This window comes from Syngnathus scovelli, unplaced genomic scaffold, assembly GCF_024217435.2.
Source record: "Syngnathus scovelli strain Florida unplaced genomic scaffold, RoL_Ssco_1.2 HiC_scaffold_23, whole genome shotgun sequence".
In the NCBI taxonomy this organism is placed as follows: domain Eukaryota; kingdom Metazoa; phylum Chordata; class Actinopteri; order Syngnathiformes; family Syngnathidae; genus Syngnathus; species Syngnathus scovelli.
Genome location: NW_026061323.1, coordinates 3,620,150 through 3,641,265, shown reverse-complemented (window position 1 = coordinate 3,641,265; position 21,116 = coordinate 3,620,150). Strand labels below are relative to the sequence as shown.

At 48.7% G+C, this 21,116-nt stretch overlaps 1 long non-coding RNA gene across 1 annotated transcript; it reads left to right on the top strand.

Moving 5' to 3' along the window:
- The first annotated feature begins 17,783 nt into the window (after positions 1-17,783).
- Positions 17,784-20,087, top strand: LOC137839855 (uncharacterized). The gene is made up of 4 exons (XR_011086250.1): positions 17,784-17,898; positions 18,076-18,246; positions 18,392-18,469; positions 20,003-20,087. It is a non-coding gene; the product is annotated as an uncharacterized lncRNA (long non-coding RNA).
- Positions 20,088-21,116: the final 1,029 nt, after the last annotated feature.

The following is a 21,116-nucleotide window of genomic DNA, read 5'->3' as shown; positions in this document are numbered from 1 at the left end:
GCCGCACTGAACAACATCATGTCGCACTGAACAACACCATGCCGCACTGAACAACACCATGCCGCACTGAACAACACCATCCCGCACTGAACAACATTATGCCGCACTGAACAACATTATGCCGCACTGAACAACATTATGCCGCACTGAACAACATTATGCCGCACTGAACAACATTATGCCGCACTGAACAACATTATGCCGCACTGAAAAACACCATGCCGCACTGAACAACACCATGCCGCACTGAACAACACCATGCCGCACTGAACAACACCATGCCGCACTGAACAACACCATGCCGCACTGAACAACACCATGCCGCACTGAACAACACCATGCCGCACTGAACAACACCATGCCGCACTGAACAGCACCATGCCGCACTGAACAGCACCATGCCGCACTGAACAACACCATGCCGCACTGAACAACACCATGCCGCACTGAACAACACCATGCCGCACTGAACAACACCATGCCGCACTGAACAACATTACGCCGCACTGAACAACATTACGCCGCACTGAACAACACCATGCCGCACTTAACAACACCATGCCGCACTGAACAACACCATGCCGCACTGAACAACACCATTCCGCACTGAACAACACCATGCCGCACTGAACAACACCATGCCGCACTGAACAACACCATGCCGCACTGAACAACACCATGCCGCACTGAACAACACCATGCCGCACTGAACAACACCATGCCGCACTGAACAACACCATGCCGCACTGAACAACACCATGCCGCACTGAACAACACCATCCCGCACTGAACAACACCATGCCGCACTGAACAACATTATGCCGCACTGAACAACATTATGCCGCACTGAACAACATTATGCCGCACTGAACAACATCATGTCGCACTGAACAACATCATGTCGCACTGAACAACACCATGCCGCACTGAACAACACCATGCCGCACTGAACAACACCATGCCGCACTGAACAACACCATGCCGCACTGAACAACACCATGCCGCACTGAACTACACCATGCCGCACTGAACAACACCATGCCGCACTGAACAACACCATGCCGCACTGAACAACACAATGCCGCACTGAACAACACCATGCCGCACTGAACAACACCATGCCGCACTGAACAACACCATGCCGCACTGAACAACACCATCCCGCACTGAACAACACCATGCCGCACTGAACAACATTATGCCCCACTGAACAACATTATGCCGCACTGAACAACATTATGCCGCACTGAACAACATTATGCCGCACTGAACAACATTATGCCGCACTGAACAACATTATGCCGCACTGAACAACATTATGCCGCACTGAACAACACCATGCCGCACTGAACAACACCATGCCGCACTGAACAACACCATGCCGCACTGAACAACACCATGCCGCACTGAACAACACCATGCCGCACTGAACAACACCATGCCGCACTGAACAACACCATGCCACACTGAACAACACCATGCCGCACTTAACAACACCATGCCGCACTGAACAACACCATGCCGCACTGAACAACACCATGCCGCACTGAACAACACCATGCCGCACTGAACAACACCATCCCGCACTGAACAACATTATGCCGCACTGAACAACACCATCCCGCACTGAACAACATTATGCCGCACTGAACAACATTATGCCGCACTGAACAACATTATGCCGCACTGAACAACATCATGTCGCACTGAACAACACCATGCCGCACTGAACAACACCATGCCGCACTGAACAACACCATGCCGCACTGAACAACACCATCCCGCACTGAACAACATTATGCCGCACTGAACAACATTATGCCGCACTGAACAACATTATGCCGCACTGAACAACATTATGCCGCACTGAACAACATTATGCCGCACTGAAAAACACCATGCCGCACTGAACAACACCATGCCGCACTGAACAACACCATGCCGCACTGAACAACACCATGCCGCACTGAACAACACCATGCCGCACTGAACAACACCATGCCGCACTGAACAACACCATGCCGCACTGAACAACACCATGCCGCACTGAACAACACCATGCCGCACTGAACAGCACCATGCCGCACTGAACAGCACCATGCCGCACTGAACAGCACCATGCCGCACTGAACAACACCATGCCGCACTGAACAACACCATGCCGCACTGAACAACACCATGCCGCACTGAACAACACCATGCCGCACTGAACAACACCATGCCCCACTGAACAACATTACGCCGCACTGAACAACACCATGCCGCACTTAACAACACCATGCCGCACTGAACAACACCATGCCGCACTGAACAACACCATTCCGCACTGAACAACACCATGCCGCACTGAACAACACCATGCCGCACTGAACAACACCATGCCGCACTGAACAACACCATGCCGCACTGAACAACACCATGCCGCACTGAACAACACCATGCCGCACTGAACAACACCATGCCGCACTGAACAACACCATGCCGCACTGAACAACACCATGCCGCACTGAACAACACCATGCCGCACTGAACAACATTATGCCGCACTGAACAACATTATGCCGCACTGAACAACATTATGCCGCACTGAACAACATCATGTCGCACTGAACAACATCATGTCGCACTGAACAACACCATGCCGCACTGAACAACACCATGCCGCACTGAACAACACCATGCCGCACTGAACAACACCATGCCGCACTGAACAACACCATGCCGCACTGAACTACACCATGCCGCACTGAACAACACCATGCCGCACTGAACTACACCATGCCGCACTGAACAACACCATGCCGCACTGAACAACACCATGCCGCACTGAACAACACCATGCCGCACTGAACAACACAATGCCGCACTGAACAACACCATGCCGCACTGAACAACACCATGCCGCACTGAACAACACCATGCCGCACTGAACAACACCATCCCGCACTGAACAACACCATGCCGCACTGAACAACATTATGCCCCACTGAACAACAATATACCGCACTGAACAACATTATGCCGCACTGAACAACATTATGCCGCACTGAACAACACCATGCCGCACTGAACAACATTATGCCGCACTGAACAACATTATGCCGCACTGAACAACACCATGCCGCACTGAACAACACCATGCCGCACTGAACAACACCATGCCGCACTGAACAACACCATGCCGCACTGAACAACACCATGCCGCACTGAACAACACCATGCCGCACTGAACAACACCATGCCGCACTGAACAACACCATGCCGCACTGAACAACACCATGCCGCACTGAACAACACCATGCCGCACTGAACAACACCATGCCGCACTGAACAACACCATGCCGCACTGAACAACACCATGCCGCACTGAACAACACCATGCCGCACTGAACAACACCATGCCGCACTGAACAACACCATGCCGCACTGAACAACACCATGCCGCACTGAACAACACCATCCCGCACTGAACAACATTATGCCGCACTGAACAACATTATGCCGCACTGAACAACATTATGCCGCACTGAACAACATCATGTCGCACTGAACAACACCATGCCGCACTGAACAACACCATGCCCCACTGAACAACATTACGCCGCACTGAACAATATTACGCCGCACTGAACAACACCATGCCGCACTGAACAACACCATGCCGCACTGAACAACACCATGCCGCACTGAACAACACCATGCCGCACTGAACAACACCATCCCGCACTGAACAACACCATGCCGCACTGAACAACATTATGCCCCACTGAACAACAATATACCGCACTGAACAACAATATACCGCACTGAACAACAATATACCGCACTGAACAACACCATGCCGCACTGAACAACACCATGCCGCACTGAACAACATTATGCCGCACTGAACAACATTATGCCGCACTGAACACCATGCCGCACTGAACACCATGCCGAACTGAACAACACCATGCCGCACTGAACAACACCATGCCGCACTGAACAACACCATGCCGCACTGAACAACACCATGCCGCACTGAACAACACCATCCCGCACTAAACAACACCATGCCGCACTGAACAACACCATGCCGCACTGAACAACACCATGCCGCACTGAACAACACCATGCCGCACTGAACAACACCATGCCGCACTGAACAACACCATGCCGCACTGAACAACACCATGCCGCACTGAACAACACCATGCCGCACTGAACAACACCATGCCGCACTGAACAACACCATCCCGCACTGAACAACATTATGCCGCACTGAACAACATTATGCCGCACTGAACAACATTATGCCGCACTGAACAACATCATGCCGCACTGAACAACATCATGCCGCACTGAACAACACCATGCCGCACTGAACAACACCATGCCCCACTGAACAACATTACGCCGCACTGAACAATATTATGCCGCACTGAACAACACCATGCCGCACTGAACAACACCATGCCGCACTGAACAACACCATGCCGCACTGAACAACACCATCCCGCACTGAACAACACCATGCCGCACTGAACAACACCATGCCGCACTGAACAACACCATGCCGCACTGAACAACACCATGCCGCACTGAACAACACCATGCCGCACTGAACAACACCATGCCGCACTGAACAACAACATGCCGCACTGAACAACAACATGCCGCACTGAACAACACCATCCCGCACTGAACAACACCATCCCGCACTGAACAACATTATGCCGCACTGAACAACATTATGCCGCACTGAATAACACCATGCCGCACAAACAGTTTTAGATAATATTACGTCGCAGTCATGCGACGCGGACATGACGTCAATAGGCGGAACTCATGGCAAAATTATAATCCGTGGGCGTGGCTTGCAACAGGAAGTAGGAAAGCGGCAATGCTGGCAAACAAGACACAGCGGTTAGTAACACGACGACTAACAAGACAAATATTTTTGTTTTCAGCTTGCAACTTGACCGTCTAGAGCGTACAAGGTAATTACAACTCATTGTTTTGAAAAATATGTTTTTTTGTTGGCCTGAAAAGCGAGGCAGTGTGGCATTTGGGAGGAACGTCGAACTCGGCGTCTGCTTCCAGCCACAGACGCCAAATTTCGACGATTATTTCGACTGGTCAACGTTTGTAAATTATTGCGTTGATTAAAAACTTTATTTAACTCTACTCTTAACTTTGCCGTTTCAGATATGCGGGTATTACACCGCGGAAATGACGTCAATAGGCTGAACTCTGGCCAAAATTCAAATCTGTGGGCGCAATGGCCTTGAGCGAGACAACGGATACAAACACGACGATTATCAACAGAAATATCTTTATTTTCTGCTTGCAAGTGGACCGTCTAGAGCGTACACGGTAAGTACAACTCATTGTGTTTAAAAAGATTTATGTTTGTGTAGTTTGCGTTGCGTTGTATCTGTGAATGTTGGTTGAGGCTAAATGTTAATGTTTAATTTCCTTCCTTTAGGTTCCACGGTGTTTGTTGGCTGTATGTTTTCCACTGCAAGAAGAGGCTCGTATCATTGACCAGCAGGAGCTACAATGGTGAGTACCCCTTTCGTCGTCCATTTATGTTAAACACTTCCTGTTTCATGTCTAACAGTACTCGATTTAACAAATAACCATAAATAAATACAGTGTGGGCAGTCAAGTTAACATATGTGATTATCCTGCCTAATATGTTTATCACAAATATGTCACTAATATGTTTATTTGTTTATCACAACACCTTTGGACCTTCAGCAATCGATTATTTCCCTTCATCTACATAGAGACAGAACGATGGTGTCTTAAACATCTCATTCATTTCACCAAATAACTTCACGCAGGTGGATAACGGCCGTCTCGGTCACGCTATGTTGCGCGATGCAGTTTTGAAGAACCAAATGCATTTATTCAATGAATAAGTCAAGCTAGATCTATGTTTATGATGTTGTACGTTACGGTACCGATTGAAGTTGAGTCCGAAGCCAGTGGAAAACAGCGCTGCGTTTGTGCTCTCCAGGTACAAATGTTGTGATCTCTGACTGACGACCGGGCGAGACTCGAGTAAGAGATGTCCAAACGAGCTCCGGCAGGGCGGGTCAAGGCGGAGCGAACGGACGCCTTTCAGGCCGCCAATGACGAGCTGAGAGCCAAACTGATGGACGTCCAGTTAGAACTTCAGCAGGAGAAGAACAAGGTGAAAACCTCAACAGACAGACACTGCCTTCCTCCCTGCCTGCTTCCCTGCCTGCCTCCCTGCCTGCCTCCCTGCCTGCCTGCCTCCCTGCTTGCCTCCCTGCCGCCCTCCCTCCCTCCCTCCCTCCCTCCCAGTTTCCCCGATGTAGATTTGACATGCGTGTGCCATGACTGTGTCAGCCTACGTCAACAAATGCACCGAGGACGTCAGCACCACTAAGAATATCATCACCCGGGGCAACCAACGACCCTGGATGACTGAGGAGGTACGTCAAACGCTACGAGCGCGGAACTCTGCCTTCAAGTCTGGCGACAAGGAGACACTGAGGACAGCGAGAGCCAACTTGAACCGTGCCATCAGGGTAGCGAAGCGAGACCACAGTCGAAAAATTCAGGATCGTTTCCACGACGCCAACAACACCAGGAGTATGTGGCAAGGCATACGGGCGATTACAGACTACAACTCACCCTCCCCCCCCCCGGTGGGTGAAGTTGATTCTGACTTTCTAAATGGTCTAAATAACTTCTTTGGGAGGTTCGAGGCACTAAACGGCACTCCAGCAGTTAAAACTGTCCCCCATCAGGAAGAGGAGGTACTCTGCCTTGACTCCGCCGATGTGTTGAAGACCCTGAGGAGAGTCAACCCCCGTAAGGCCCCTGGCCCCGACAACATTCCTGGGCGTGTGTTCAGGGAATGTGCAAGTCAGCTGGCTGGGGTCATCACAGACATTTTTAACACCTCGCTGGGCCAAGCCACAGTGCCAGCGTGCTTTAAGACTGCCTCCATCATTCCGGTGCCGAAGAAACCTCAAATCACCTCATTTAATGATTACCGGCCTGTTGCACTGACTCCGGTCATGATGAAGTGCTTCGAAAGGCTGCTTAAAGATCACATCGTTTCCAGACTCCCCCCATTATTTGACCCGTTCCAGTTTGCCGACCGGCAAAACCGCTCCACTCAGGACGCCATCTCCTCCGTTCTTCACCTGAGCCTGGCTCACCTGGAGGAGAAGAACACCCATGTTCGGATGCTGTTCCTGGACTTCAGCTCAGCGTTTAACACCATCATCCCACAGCATCTAGTAGGAAAATTGGAACACCTGGGCTTCAACACCCCCCTTCGCAACTGGCTGCTAGACTTCCTCACCAACAGACCTCAGTCAGTCCGGGTCGGACAGAACACCTCTGATGTCATCACCCTCAGCACAGGCTCCCCTCAGGGCTGCGTCCTGAGCCCCCTGCTGTTCACCCTGATGACACACGACTGCGTCCCCAGGTTCACCACCAATCACATCGTGAAGTTCGCAGACGACACAACGGTGGTGGGGCTCATCAGAGACAACAACGACCTGGACTACAGAGAGGAGGTGGAGCAGCTGGTGGGCTGGTGCAGAGACAACAGCCTGATCCTGAATGTGGAGAAGATGAAGGAGATCATCGTCGACTTCAGGAAAAACCAGCCTCACCACGCTCCACTGATCATCAACAGCTCAGCTGTGGAGGTGGTCAGCAGCACCAAATTCCTGGGGGTCCACATCACAGAAGACCTCACCTGGACTATGAACACTACGGCACTGATCAAGAGGGCACAGAAGCGCTTGTACTTCCTGCGGAGGATGAGGAGAGCCCACCTGCCCCCACCCATCATGAGGACGTTCTACAGGAGCACCATAGAGAGCATTCTGACAAGCTGACTCTCTGTGTGGTGTGGAGGCTGCACCGCCTCCGATTGGAAGAACGTGAGGAGAGTGGTGAGGACAGCAGAGAGGATCATAGGGGCTCCTCTTCCCTCCATTCAGGACATTTCATCTCAGCGCTGCATGTCCCGTGCCCGTAACATCATCAATGACCCATCACACCCCCACCATGGACTGTTCTCCCTGCTGCCCTCTGGGAAGAGGTTTCGCACAATCCGCTGCGGGTCCACCAGGTTCTGCAACAGCTTTTTCCCTGCTGTCATCAGACTGTTGAACATTAGAACTGTTGAGCTCTAAACTGAACTCTGCATCACACATTCACAGAACTGTACTTTATGACACTACGGACCTCTATCTTGCACTATCTCGCACTACCAACTTTACTGAACTTGTGTAAACCCTTTAAATAGAAGTTTAATACATGGTTTAGCATTCCTCTGCACACTCTTGAATACTGTTTTGCCTACTTGCACTATTGCATAATTAGCACTGCTGCACTTTATACTTATTTGTAATATATATATATATATACAGTATATGTATATATATATTTTCATAGGATATGTTACTTCTATTCAACTGCAATATCACTACTTTGTTGTAAGCCGTGTGCAACGAAATTTCGTTTTGTATGCACCATGTGCAGACAAGATGACAATAAAGTTTGTCTAAGTCATGTCAGGTCAGCTGTCTGGAGAGAGAGAGAAGTCAGGACCTGCGGGCGGAGCACCACCGTGCCACCGCCGCCATGACGGAACTCAAAAGCACACTCCATGAGGAGAAGCAGAAAGAGTTAGCCGTTACCAGGGAGACATTACTGCGGCAGCATGAAATGGAGCTGATGAGAGTGATCAAAATCAAAGATGGAGAGATCCAGCGACTGAATGCCTTGGTCCTCAGCCTGAGGGACGGCTCCATGGACAAGGTGATCCGCTCAATCCGTGTCTGACTATCCGCACGCCACGTCGGGCTCCGATGCGGCCGCTACCGTATTGTGTAGCTTGTCCCCAGTAAGCGTAGCGGCGCTCCGTTGCGGTCTCAACGGCCCGATGTGGCGCAATGTCTGCTCAGGTGAGGAGCGGGGGCGCTTTGCTGGCGGAAGTGGAGGAGACGCGGCGGTGTCGGGAGACCGAGCGGTGTCGCCTCCACCAGGAGCGCGGAAGAAGCCCTGGCAGCGGCCCAGCAGGCCTGGCAGTCCCGAGCGGCCCAGCTCCGATCGGCTCATCACCAGCATCGGGAGGAGCTGAGCCGAACTAAGAGAGACTGCGAGAGGGAGATCCGCCGACTGGTAGGACTGATCAGATGCGCGGTGCGTGGCTATGTTCCCAATTTCGTTGTATACCTGCAGTGCAATGACACCTAAGGCATTCTATTCTATTCTATTTCACAAGAAGAAAACGTCCGGTTGCTCGCTTCGCTTTTGTCACAGCAATGGTGTTCTAGTCGATTCAAGATAAAAATTGGCCGGTTGCTCTCTTTGTTTTTGTCACAATTCTGGCAAATGAGTTTGCCCGCCTGCCTGAGCGCTCCCCGTTTGTACATCCAGATGGATGAGATCAAGCTGAAAGACAGAGCGGTTAGTGTTTTGGATAAATCCCTGGGGCCGGCCACGTCCACCGCCTTCAGCTGCAGACTCAGGCTGCCGAGCAGCAGATCGCTGCCCTGAGGGATTCCCAAAGGGCGGGCCTAAACTACCCTGGAAGTGGGGTCAACGGCGCTACTAGCAATCCTCTTCATAGCGTAAGCCACCTCATCACACACTTGCAGTACGCATGACTTAGTTCGTTGCTGGAGGAAGTTAGCACAAAAACAGTTTTGAACTTTGAACGAGTGGTTGTGTGTGTGTGTTGCGGGGCGTTTTCAGTCTCAGGAGGATCGGGACACGCGAAGTTTTCATCTGAAAATCGCTGAGCTCAGCGCAGTCATCAGGAAACTGGAGGATCGAAACGCCCTGCTTTCTGAAGAGCGCAATGAACTGGTAATTTATTGACGGCACGCTTGAAGGTTTGCGCTACGTTTGATGCGCGCCATCCAGCGAGGCACCCATTGCGCTTGCTTATTAGTTGAGCGGCGCGGCGAGTCGGTTGCCTGGTAGATGTCTTTTATTGGGAGCCAAAGCCACGATTCCGTTCAAACCGATGCAAAAGGAATGGATACGTTCTGGCCCGCGTGTTGTGCGTCTTTCGCATCCCGCACTTCATGCTTGCAGCTTAAGCGACTGAGAGAAACAGAAAGCCAGTTTCTGCCACTCCTGGACAAAAACAAACGCCTGAGCAGGAAGAATGAAGAACTCTCACTGGTGCTGTGTCGCCTTGAAAACAAAGTGCGCTTTGTCACCCAGGAGAACGAGGAGATGGCAAGCTTGGTAAGTCGACGCGGACAACGGCGGCGTGCCAACAGAGTCCACTGCATTTGTGTTCCACAGAGAAGGCCTAGTTCGCTCAATGACCTGGAGCGCGGTTGCGGCCAGCAGGACGGTGAAATGGAGTTCCTTCAAGTTGTGGAGCAGCGGCACATCATCGACGACTTGTCCAAGGTCTTCAGGCAGGTGACTCGGTGCACGTACGGCAGCGCCGCGCTCGCTCGCTGTCGCCAGGAAACCTTTTCCGTCCAAAGCTTGGCCGGCGGCCGCCATCCAAAAAATTGGCCCCTTAAATTCCGACCTTTCAAGCAGGAGCATTGTGCGCACGCGTTTGAACACGCTTTAGACTTGTTTTGCCGTTTTCAGCAGCTCAAAGCTCCCGTTTTGTCAGCGCCTTTGCCACTCGCTGTGCGCTGAAAACGACGGACTCGCCCGGCTGCTCAGCCCGTCAACCATGAGCCGCGAGCGCGACGTCATTGTCCGTAGGCAGCTAGTGGCAAAATGCACCCTGTTAGAGTTGCGCTCGCTCCAACTTATTTTGCAAGAACCACACGGGAGACAAGTAAGTTCTTTTGGACACCTGCAGGTGGAGAGTCCATCCGTTGTACGAATGAAGTCTGACTCTCGGCTCCCGCACGAGCATTTTTATTAAGAGAAACAGGGTGGGTGTAAGAGTGGATTGAATAGAGAAAGCCCTTGACCTCTAGTCAAAACATAGCAAGGGATGTTTTACGACTTTGTGTAGGAAGGGATAAGCGATAGGGATAAATAAGGGATAAATAATATTATTTATTACAGGTTGCAGTCAAAGTCAAAGCAACATAATCATACGATAAAGATAATCTGGAAAACTTAGACTTAGACTTAGACTCAACTTTATTAATCCCTTGGGATTACTCCTTCAGGGAAATTCTGTGTCCAGTAGCAGTAAAATACAAGATACACAAGAAAAACACAAGAGATCAAGATATACAGAAGATGCAGAAATACACACAGTGCAAGAGATAGCAATGAAATGTAAAAGAGGCCAAAAGATAAACTAGGCAAGAAAATCGAGGGAGGTAAAAACACTACACAGTAGTTGCCATAATATTGCGCATTGTATATTGACGTGAAGAATGTGTACAGTTATTACAAGCATCTCCATGTCCCTGTTCATGTCCATGTCACCTCCTCCCCAGTGAGGAGTTGAATAGCTTGATGGCTTGGGGGACAAAGGAGTTCTTCAGTCTGCTTGTCCTACAATTGGGGAGGAGCAGTCTCCCACTGATCCGGCTCCTCTGATTAGTGATGACAGAGTGCAGAGGGTGACTGACATTGCCTATAATGTCCAACAGTTTTTTCAGTGTCCTTGCCTCTGCCACCGTCTCCAATGAGTCCAGCTTCTTGCCGATCAGAGAGCCGGCTCGCCTGACCAGTTTGTCCAGTCTGGAGGTGTCCTTCTTGGATGTGCTGCTGCCCCAGCACACCACGGTGTAAAACAGGACACTGGCAACCACGGACTGGTAGAACATCTCCAAGAGTTTGTTGCAGATGTTAAAAGAACGTAGTCTCCTCAGGAAGTACATCCTGCTCTGTGTCTTCCCTGACACACCCTGTAGTTGTCACTTTTGGAAAAGACGAGCGTCCCTCCAATCATCGCCGGTGACGGGTTTTTCAGGCTCTGGAGACAGGAGCTCATGTCAGAAATGTCATCGTGAGTCGCGTTTGTTTCTGCGCCGGAGCCGTTCGTTCCCTTTGCATCCAAAGAATCTCAAAGGCGGATTATTTGTGTCGACAGGAGAGAGATTTGCTGCTACGATACCGACGTCGAGAATCTCTGAGGAGGAACAAAGCGTGAGGTCCTGCAAGGTGAGTCTGTTTGTTTGCGGCTGCTTGGTGTTGCGCAAGATGAAATGGCCTTTTTCTCGCTATCGTTCCTCTCGTCGATTCATCGTGAGGTGTCGCTTCAGTTTGTTCAGAGAGATGTTTGCTTCCGCGCCCGCAGGTCATCGAAACATTTTACGGCTACGACGAAGACGTGTTGGTGGACTCGGACGGATCGTCCTTGTCTTTTCACACCGACAGAACCCCCGACACGGAACCCGAAGAGGTAGCCCGCCATTTCTGCCAGCGTATTGGCGCCAAACATTCCTCTTCAGCCTGGAATCGGACTCGTCTTTGCGTCGCGGGTGCTTTGTCGCCGGTCTGACTGATTCTGGTACTAGTGCTGTGTTGCATTGGTGTGTGCATGAGGAGGCGGAGCTTCGCTACCGCCAGCTGACGCAAGAATATCAAGCGCTGCAACGAGCCTACGCTCTGCTAGCCCAGACCAGCGGAGGGGACTACGACGCCGAGAAGGAGATCAAGGTGGCGCCCCTTCCCGCAACCCCCGGCCGGGTCGCAGCCTCCCCGTTCTCACCCAGCCTCGGGTGTTCTCTGGTCTGAAAGGAGGAGGAGGAGCCTCCCTCCTCCTCCTTTCAGACCAGAGAAAAGCTGATGGTAGTGTCAAACGCACCTCTTTCAATAAGGTGCCCCCGGCTTCCCGGTAACGGGTTTGTCTTAGCCGGGTTCGGAGATTCGTCCGTAATCTAACCACCCGAGTTAAATTAACTCCACCGGAATCAATCTAATTTCTGTACGACGCCAATCCCTCTCAAGTCACCCTAAGCTCGAGCCGAGTAACTCAATTCGAGGCAAGACTTCGAAGTGACCGCATCGTATTGATGGCTCCCCGCTAATGTTTGAAGTTCTTATTATGTTACGGATATTTTTAGATGTCTTTGTTAAGACCTCAGGGATTCGTTTGTATAGCGCACCCTAGCACTAGTTTTGACGAAGTAAATGTCTATATGGGTCCGTTCTACTTGGTCGCTTAAGCAGCGAGCCGACCAACTTGTTTATTCGAAAGAGAATCGAATTAATAAAAGTGTGACAATAATAGCATTTAAGGAGAAAATTAATGCACTTTACGTTATTAATTCTAACTTCTTATATGTAGATCTAGCACTTAACTGTCGGCGTGCTTCACCCCACTTGATTGCTTTAAAAAGAATAACAACTTTCTTAAAACGAATAAAAATGTCTTACTCTATTTAGATTTGCCCAGTAATTAATTTGGAAGGCAAGTCTATTTTTCGATCGTGTCCTGTTTAACTTTTGACGCGGCCCGACAAAATTAAGAACTGGGCCGCGCCCAACGGACAATCGAAATACTTTTATCCTTCACCAACTCAAATGATCTATTTTAACCATCGTCGTTATTTTATTTAGAGGAAGTAAATTTTCAAACGAATTCACTTTTGACGAAATTCACTCTTCCCTTAAATATCTACGAAAGTTATTTAATTCTCTAACATGTTCGGAGTTACTTTTTACGCGGCCCGTCAAAAGGGGAAACGGGCCTGCGCCCTTCAAATAATTAAATTACTTTCAGTTCTACACCAAACCGATAATCCGATTCAAACACTTCCGTTAATTTATTCAGACGAAGCAAACTTTCAAACGGATTGAAATTCACTCGTGTCTCAAATAACTACGAAAGTTATTCAATTCTCTAAAATTGTCTGATGTTACTTTTATTTATTACGGTCCTATGTTATACCATAATAACCCCCCGCACATTAATCAAATTGTCAAATCAACCCCGAACCATCGATTGTACATTCAGTACAAATCAGCGCACAACAAAGTAGATGAATATACACAACACATTTATTGAAGAAACATGAAATAGAATTACAAATCTTAATCACTCCAGAAACCGAACAATTTCACCCACTGATACCCGTGTTAATAAAATCATTCAATCCCAGAACAATTCGATTGCAAAACACAGTTCATGAAAGAGGGAATCAATTTTTAGCCAAGCAAAGAAATCAAGAAGTAAAAATCACATTTGTGCTTCTCCAAACAATTTATGTCACGCCACTATTCTCATAGTGACGGGTCCCTTGATCGAATTGACTAACAATATTGCTTTAAGCTGTTACAGAATACATTTTTAGCCAAGCAAAGAAATCAAAAAGTAAAAATCACATTTGTGCGTCCATGCGTGACTCACAATCCGACACCGTGTTCCTGTTTTATTTCTATTTTAACTTGCTTAGCTTATTTTGGCCCCTTTTTTGGTCTCATGTTTTGGTCTGGCGCCATCTTTTGGACAAATTTGGAATTTCAGCTCTGCCAATTTATTCCTGTGAACAATCCATATTTTACCATTTGCACCATCTCTTCCCCCCATGTTACATGACAGTAGAAATGGGTCACTATCAAAGCAGAGTAGCAGATCTGGAGTCAGCGCTGAAGCAACAAGGACAGGTAAGCTTATCAATGAGCACACCTTTTTCTCAGACAAAATAGCTACATTCTTCAGTCACTCATTCGTCTGGCATTACTGGACCAACCCCCCCTGAACGTGGCTGGGAAAATGTGGAGAAAAGCAAATGTCATTTTCCAGTCAACCAAAGAATTTGTGGATGAAAATGACACAACATTCCAAAGCTGTCCACGCGTTTGTCTCTTCTAGAATGTCAAGTGGGTGGAGGAGAAGCAGCTGCTGCGTCAGAGCAATCAGCAGTTGGCCGAAAAGGTGACGGAAAGAAAGGCGCTGGGCGGAGTCGCTTGGCGTCACACCCGTCCGGAAGCCCCGCAGATGAGGTCTGACTGTCTTTTCAGGTCAGGCGGATGGAGGCGGAAGAAGCGCGTCTGAAAGAGCACATCCAGGATATCCGAGACCAAAACGAACTGCTTGAGTTCCGCATCCTGGAGCTGGAGGTGGGAAGACTCGCACAAGCGTGTTGAGGCCAGAGATGTGACGGACGGACGGACGGACGGATGCATGCCTCTGCCTTTCAGGAGAGGGAGTGGCGCTCCCCCGTCTTGAAGTTTCTGCAAGTCCGTTTCCCAGACGGCCTCAGCCCTTTGCAGATCTACTGCGAGGCCGACGGCGTGAGCGTACGTAAGGCGTCCCTCGCAACCCTAACCTTAACCTGAGGTCCCAGAACACCTTACATTGCTCCTTGCGCCTTTCCCCAGGACATCGTCATCAGTGATCTGATGAAGAAGCTGGACATCCTGGGCGATAACGCCGTAAGTGTATGTCGAACTCCTTATGTTCGCACTCCACGAGACTCGGCGGCTCAAATGTGACTTTTGGAAGGCTTTGCGCTGAAAGAACCTTGTTGACGCTGTGCCTTTGGGCTCTTGCAGAATCTCACCAACGAGGAGCAGGTGGTCGTGATTCACGCCAGGACCCTTCCCACCCTAGCCGAGAAGGTAACGCGCACGTCCACGCACGCTCTCGCATTCTGCTTATGTGACAGCAGCCTTTCCTCAGTGGTTAGAATACATCAAAGTGACCAAGTCAGCACTTCAACAGAAGATGTTGGACATTGAAAGTGAGAAGGTAGACAGACACGCGACATCAGCCAAGGGGAACTCGGGGCAATGTTCCCCAACAATTCTGACCTTGAGCTGTGCTAGGATATGTTCTGCAACCAGAAGGGCTACCTGGATGAAGAGTTGGACTTCAGGAAGCGTTCCATGGACCAGGCTCATAAGGTAAGCCGCCCTCAAATCTCCCGCCGGACTACTGATGGACGAGGATTGCGGCCCAGAGGATCATGGAGCTGGAGGCCATGTTGTACGAGGCGCTACCGCAGCGGGACTGCCCCGCCACGGACGGCGAAAAAGCCAGCCACGCTGGCGTGAATGACGTGCTGACGGCGGATCAGAGACAAGAGCTTAGGAGCGCCGTGGACCAATGGAAGCGAGCCCTGATGTGGGAGTTGAGGGAGCGCGACGCTTGCATCCTCCAAGAGAGAATGGATCTGCTGCACAGCGCGCAACAGGTAAGGGCCCAAAGCCAGCCCGGCACTTACTTGCACGCTTACTGGCTTTTGAAGGCTACTTTCCATTTGTCCGTCCTAGAGGAACAAAGAGCTGAAAGAATTCATCGAAGCTCAGAAGAGACAAATCAAACAATTGGAGGAGAAGTTTCTGTTTCTCTTTCTAGTCTTCTCCTTGGCCTTCATTCTGTGGCCCTAACACCAGCTGGTGAGTGAGCTCCAGCGGCACCGCACTCGACACCTCCGATACACTGCCAGCCGGTCTCAGACGTTGGCAGACGCTCCGATGCCGACGTATACCCCCCGCCACGGTGACAGAGGCACCGCGTCACACCGGCGCTCATCCAATCAGAAGGCAGGAAAGGCAAATTCACATGCAGGGCACTCTTGAACCAGAAGAGAGCGCCACAAAAAACGGTTGTTGCCCCAAACGCGCACTAAAAAGGGTCAGAATAACAAGAGTCCCACCGGCCAGCCGGGGCCACCCGTCCATCCATTTCTTCAGGGGGGGAAAAAATTGGAGTCACCGGTGAGTACATTTTGCATTTAGCTCTGCTTTTCTGCTTCTGTCTTCAAGTGTGTGGCATCCTGCGACCAAAGATTCAGCCAACCCCAAAGCGGTTGACCTCAACGTCCCACCACCATTCCTACCAGAGCAGGTGACGTGATGCTTTGGACATCCTTCCGTCTCAGATGCCCAAAAGTACTCTTTGCCACATCTGCGGCAATACGGTGTCTTTTCAAAGGTGCAAATAAATCCAGCGTGGGCGGAACACGCACGTCTTCGGTTTTTCCCGCTTTGTTTGTGTGACAGCTGTTGTGAAAATTTTACACAAATAAAGTTGTATAGTACAGGTTTGGCCAAGCCGCAACTCCCGAACCGCATGCGGCTCTTTTATGTTCATATCAACATTTGTGTGTGTGTGTGTAGGTGTGTGTGTGTGTGTGTGTGTGGGGGGGGGGGGGTTGTGCGTGTTGGCTTCACTTGAGTTCAATTTAGTATTTTCGTCAAAAGCGCATGTGGTGAAATTCCACAAAGTAGGATGGGCAAACACATTCCAGTAAACTATTAGTGTCAATTGGGCTCTCGAAATGGCAGGGAAAAGATGCACGGCAAAACGAAAATATGTAGATGAACACAGGACGTTTTTATCAGAGTGGGAAAGTTTCTATTTTTTGTTGAACGTGATGGCAAACCATTCTGCCTGATACGTCAGACCTCAGCGCATTTCAAAGATTCAAATCTTCAGCGCCATGCACTTCAGCTCACTCCATGCTAACATTGATCAGGCGTCGAACCCGCAACATCATGCTTAAGAGGTGGACATGCTAACCAGTGCGCCATTATGTCAACGCATAACAACTGTAAGAACTTCCGCCGGAATTCAAATCCGCGGGGAGAGTTAACTTGTTTAAAAGGGAGTGGGCAGAAGAATTATTTAATTTATTTAAATCTATTTGGAGTGTGCGCCATTATGTCAATGCATAACAACTGTAAGTCTACTAAACAAAACAGCGGTTGCTATATGACGTCTGCCACGTCGTGGTCACGTGACGCGGACGTGACGTCGACGCCTACTTTACATCCCACCGATCACAGGACCCCTCGGCTGCATAACCGCGCCCCCTTCCCAACCAATCGGATTTGCTATACGCGAAAACGACGCCAATGGGCGGGCTCTTCCGCCAGAATTTAAATCCGTGGGCGTGGCTCGCAACAGGAAGTAGGAAAATGGCGATGTTGACAAAGACACAGCGGATGGTAACATACGACTAACGAGAGAAATATTTTTATTTTCTGCTTGCAACTGGACCGTCCAGAGCGTACACGGTAAGTACAACTCATCGTTTTTAAAAAGAAGTACTTTTGTTGCCCTGAAAAGCGAGTGAGTGTGGCGTTTGGGGGGAACGTCGAATTTCGACGATTCTTTCTGGTCAACGGTTGTAAATGATTGCGTTGATTAAAAAAGAAAACTTGATGTAACTCTACTTTTAACTGCCGTTTCAGATAAGCGGGTATTACGTCGCAGTCATGTGCCGCGGATATGACGTAATTGGCTGAACTTCCACCAAAATTCAAATCTGTTGGCGCGATGGCCGTGAGCCACTGAGCAACGACGAATATCAACAGAAATATCTTTATTTTCTGCTTGCAACTGGACCGTCTACAGCGTACACGGTAAGTAACACTCATTGTGTTTAAAGAGATTTACGTTTGTAATAGCAACGTGTAGCTGAGGCGCTAGCAGAAGTGTAGCCGCGTTGCGTTGTACGTGTGAATATTGGTCCAGGCGAAATGTTAATGTTTAATTTCATTCCTTTAGGTTCCACGGTGTTTGTTGGCTGCAAGTTTTCCACTGCAAGAAGAGGCTCGTATCATTGACCAGGAGCGAGCTACAACGGTGAGTAGCCATAACATTTATGTTAAACACTTCCTATTTCATGTCTAACAGTACTTGATTTAACAAATAACCATAAATAAATACAGTGTGGGCACTGAAGTTAACATATGTGATTATACTGCCTAATCTGTCACCGAGTATATTGTTGCAAAGTAATACAAAGTTGAGATCCAAAGTTGTAATTCAGAATAGTTTTCAAAAGAAGGCCATTAGAATTATATACAAGTCTGATTACCCTGAACATAACAACAAGCTATTAATTAAATCACAAATTCTTCAATTCAAAGATTTGGTAGATTATCAGAATAATAATGTCTAACAGTAATTGATTTAACACATCACGATAAGTAGATTGAGTGTGGGCACTCTCAAGTTAACATATGTGATTATACTGCCTAATCTGTTACAGAGTATGTTGTTGCCAAGTAATGTAGAATAGATCCAAAGTAGTAATCCAGAATAGTTTTGAAAAGGCCATTAGAATAATAAACAAATCTGATTACCTTGAACATAATAGTTAAGTGTTGAATATGTCCTATGAAGTCAAAATTTGGCACCATCATGTGGTGAAATTTGGAATTGCATCACATCCAATTTTGCCTGGGAACAAACAGATTAAATAAATCTTAGACTTAAATAAGCCACTCCTTCTCAAACAAGTAAACTCTGCCCATTTTGCGCAGTAGATGTTCTGTTAATATCTAGTATTTATACAAAGTCATAATTTAAATTGCTTTTAACCTTCATTCATCGCTTCAACCAACATTACTCGCTCTTATTACCAACTTGTATCGATTTAACTGAGCGTTTAATACTTCCTATCAGGTCTCAAGTCAAGATTTGGCAAAATACAATTTCAGCAAATCCAATTTTGCCAGGCAACAAAAAGAGATTAAATAAACTAAATAAGTCTTCTTCCCATTAAATAAATCAGAAAAGTCTGTCTTGCAACCAGTCCTCTTCAAACAAGTAAAGTCTGCCCGTTTTGTGCCGTAGATTTTGTGTCTATGCCTAGTATTTATACAAAATCATAATTTAAACGACTTCATTCCTTCATTCACTTTGGAAATTTGGAATTGCAGCAAATCGAATTTTGCCAGGGAACAAAAATAGATCAATTAAACTAAATAAGTCTTCTTCCCATTAAATAAATTAAAAAAGTCTGTCTTGTAACCAGTCCTTTTCAAACAAGTAAAGTCTGCCCATTTTGTGCCGTAGATTTTGTGTTTATGCCTAGTATTTATACAAAATCATAATTTAAAGGATTTCATTCCTTCATTCACTTTGGAAATTTGGAATTGCAGCACATCAAATTTTGCCTGGGAAGAAAAGTAGATTAAATAAATTTAATAAGTCTTACTACTTCCCAATAAATAAATTAAATACGTCTTACTTGTTCCCACTCCTTTTCAAAAAAGTAGTTTAAAACGAGGGCCCTTCACTCAACCTTTAACCTCAACACCGCACGTCACATTGTGTTGTATCTGTGAATGTTGGTTGTGGCCAAATGATAGTTTTCTTTCATTCGTTTAGGTTCCACGGTGTTTGTTGGCTATATGTTTTCCACTGTCAGAAGGATGAAAATACAAAGTACAACGCTTGGACGTGGGCGACGACGTCACCGGTGAGTCCTTCCTTCCTATTTATTTACCTTCTAGGTGCTAGGTGCCGCACTGAACAACATTATGCCGCACTGAACAACATTATGCCGCACTGAACAACACCATGCCGCACTGAACAACACCATGCCGCACTGAACAACATTATGCCGCACTGAACACCATGCCGCACTGAACAACACCATCCCGCACTGAACAACACCATCCCGCACTGAACAACACCATGCCGCACTGAACAACACCATGCCGCACTGAACAACACCATGCCGCACTGAACAACACCATGCCGCACTGAACAACACCATGCCGCACTGAACAACACCATGCCGCACTGAACAACACCATCCCGCACTGAACAACATTATGCCGCACTGAACAACATTATGCCGCACTGAACAACATTATGCCGCACTGAACAACATTATGCCGCACTGAACAACATTATGCCGCACTGAACAACACCATGCCGCACTGAACAACACCATGCCGCACTGAACAACACCATGCCGCACTGAACAACACCATGCCCCACTGAACAACATTACGCCGCACTGAACAACATTACGCCGCACTGAACAACACCATGCCGCACTGAACAACACCATGCCGCACTGAACAACACCATGCCGCACTGAACAACACCATGCCGCACTGAACAACACCATTCCGCACTGAACAACACCATGCTGCACTGAACAACACGACGCCGCACTGAACAACACCATGCCGCACTGAACAACACCATGCCGCACTGAACAACACCATGCCGCACTGAACAACACCATGCCGCACTGAACAACACCATGCCGCACTGAACAACACCATGCCGCACTGAACAACACCATGCCGCACTGAACAACACCATGCCGCACTGAACAACACTATGCCGCACTAAACAACATTATGCCGCACTGAACAACACCATGCCGCACTGAACAACACCATGCCGCACTGAACAACACCATCCCGCACTGAACAACACCATCCCGCACTGAACACCATCCCGCACTGAACAACACCATGCCGCA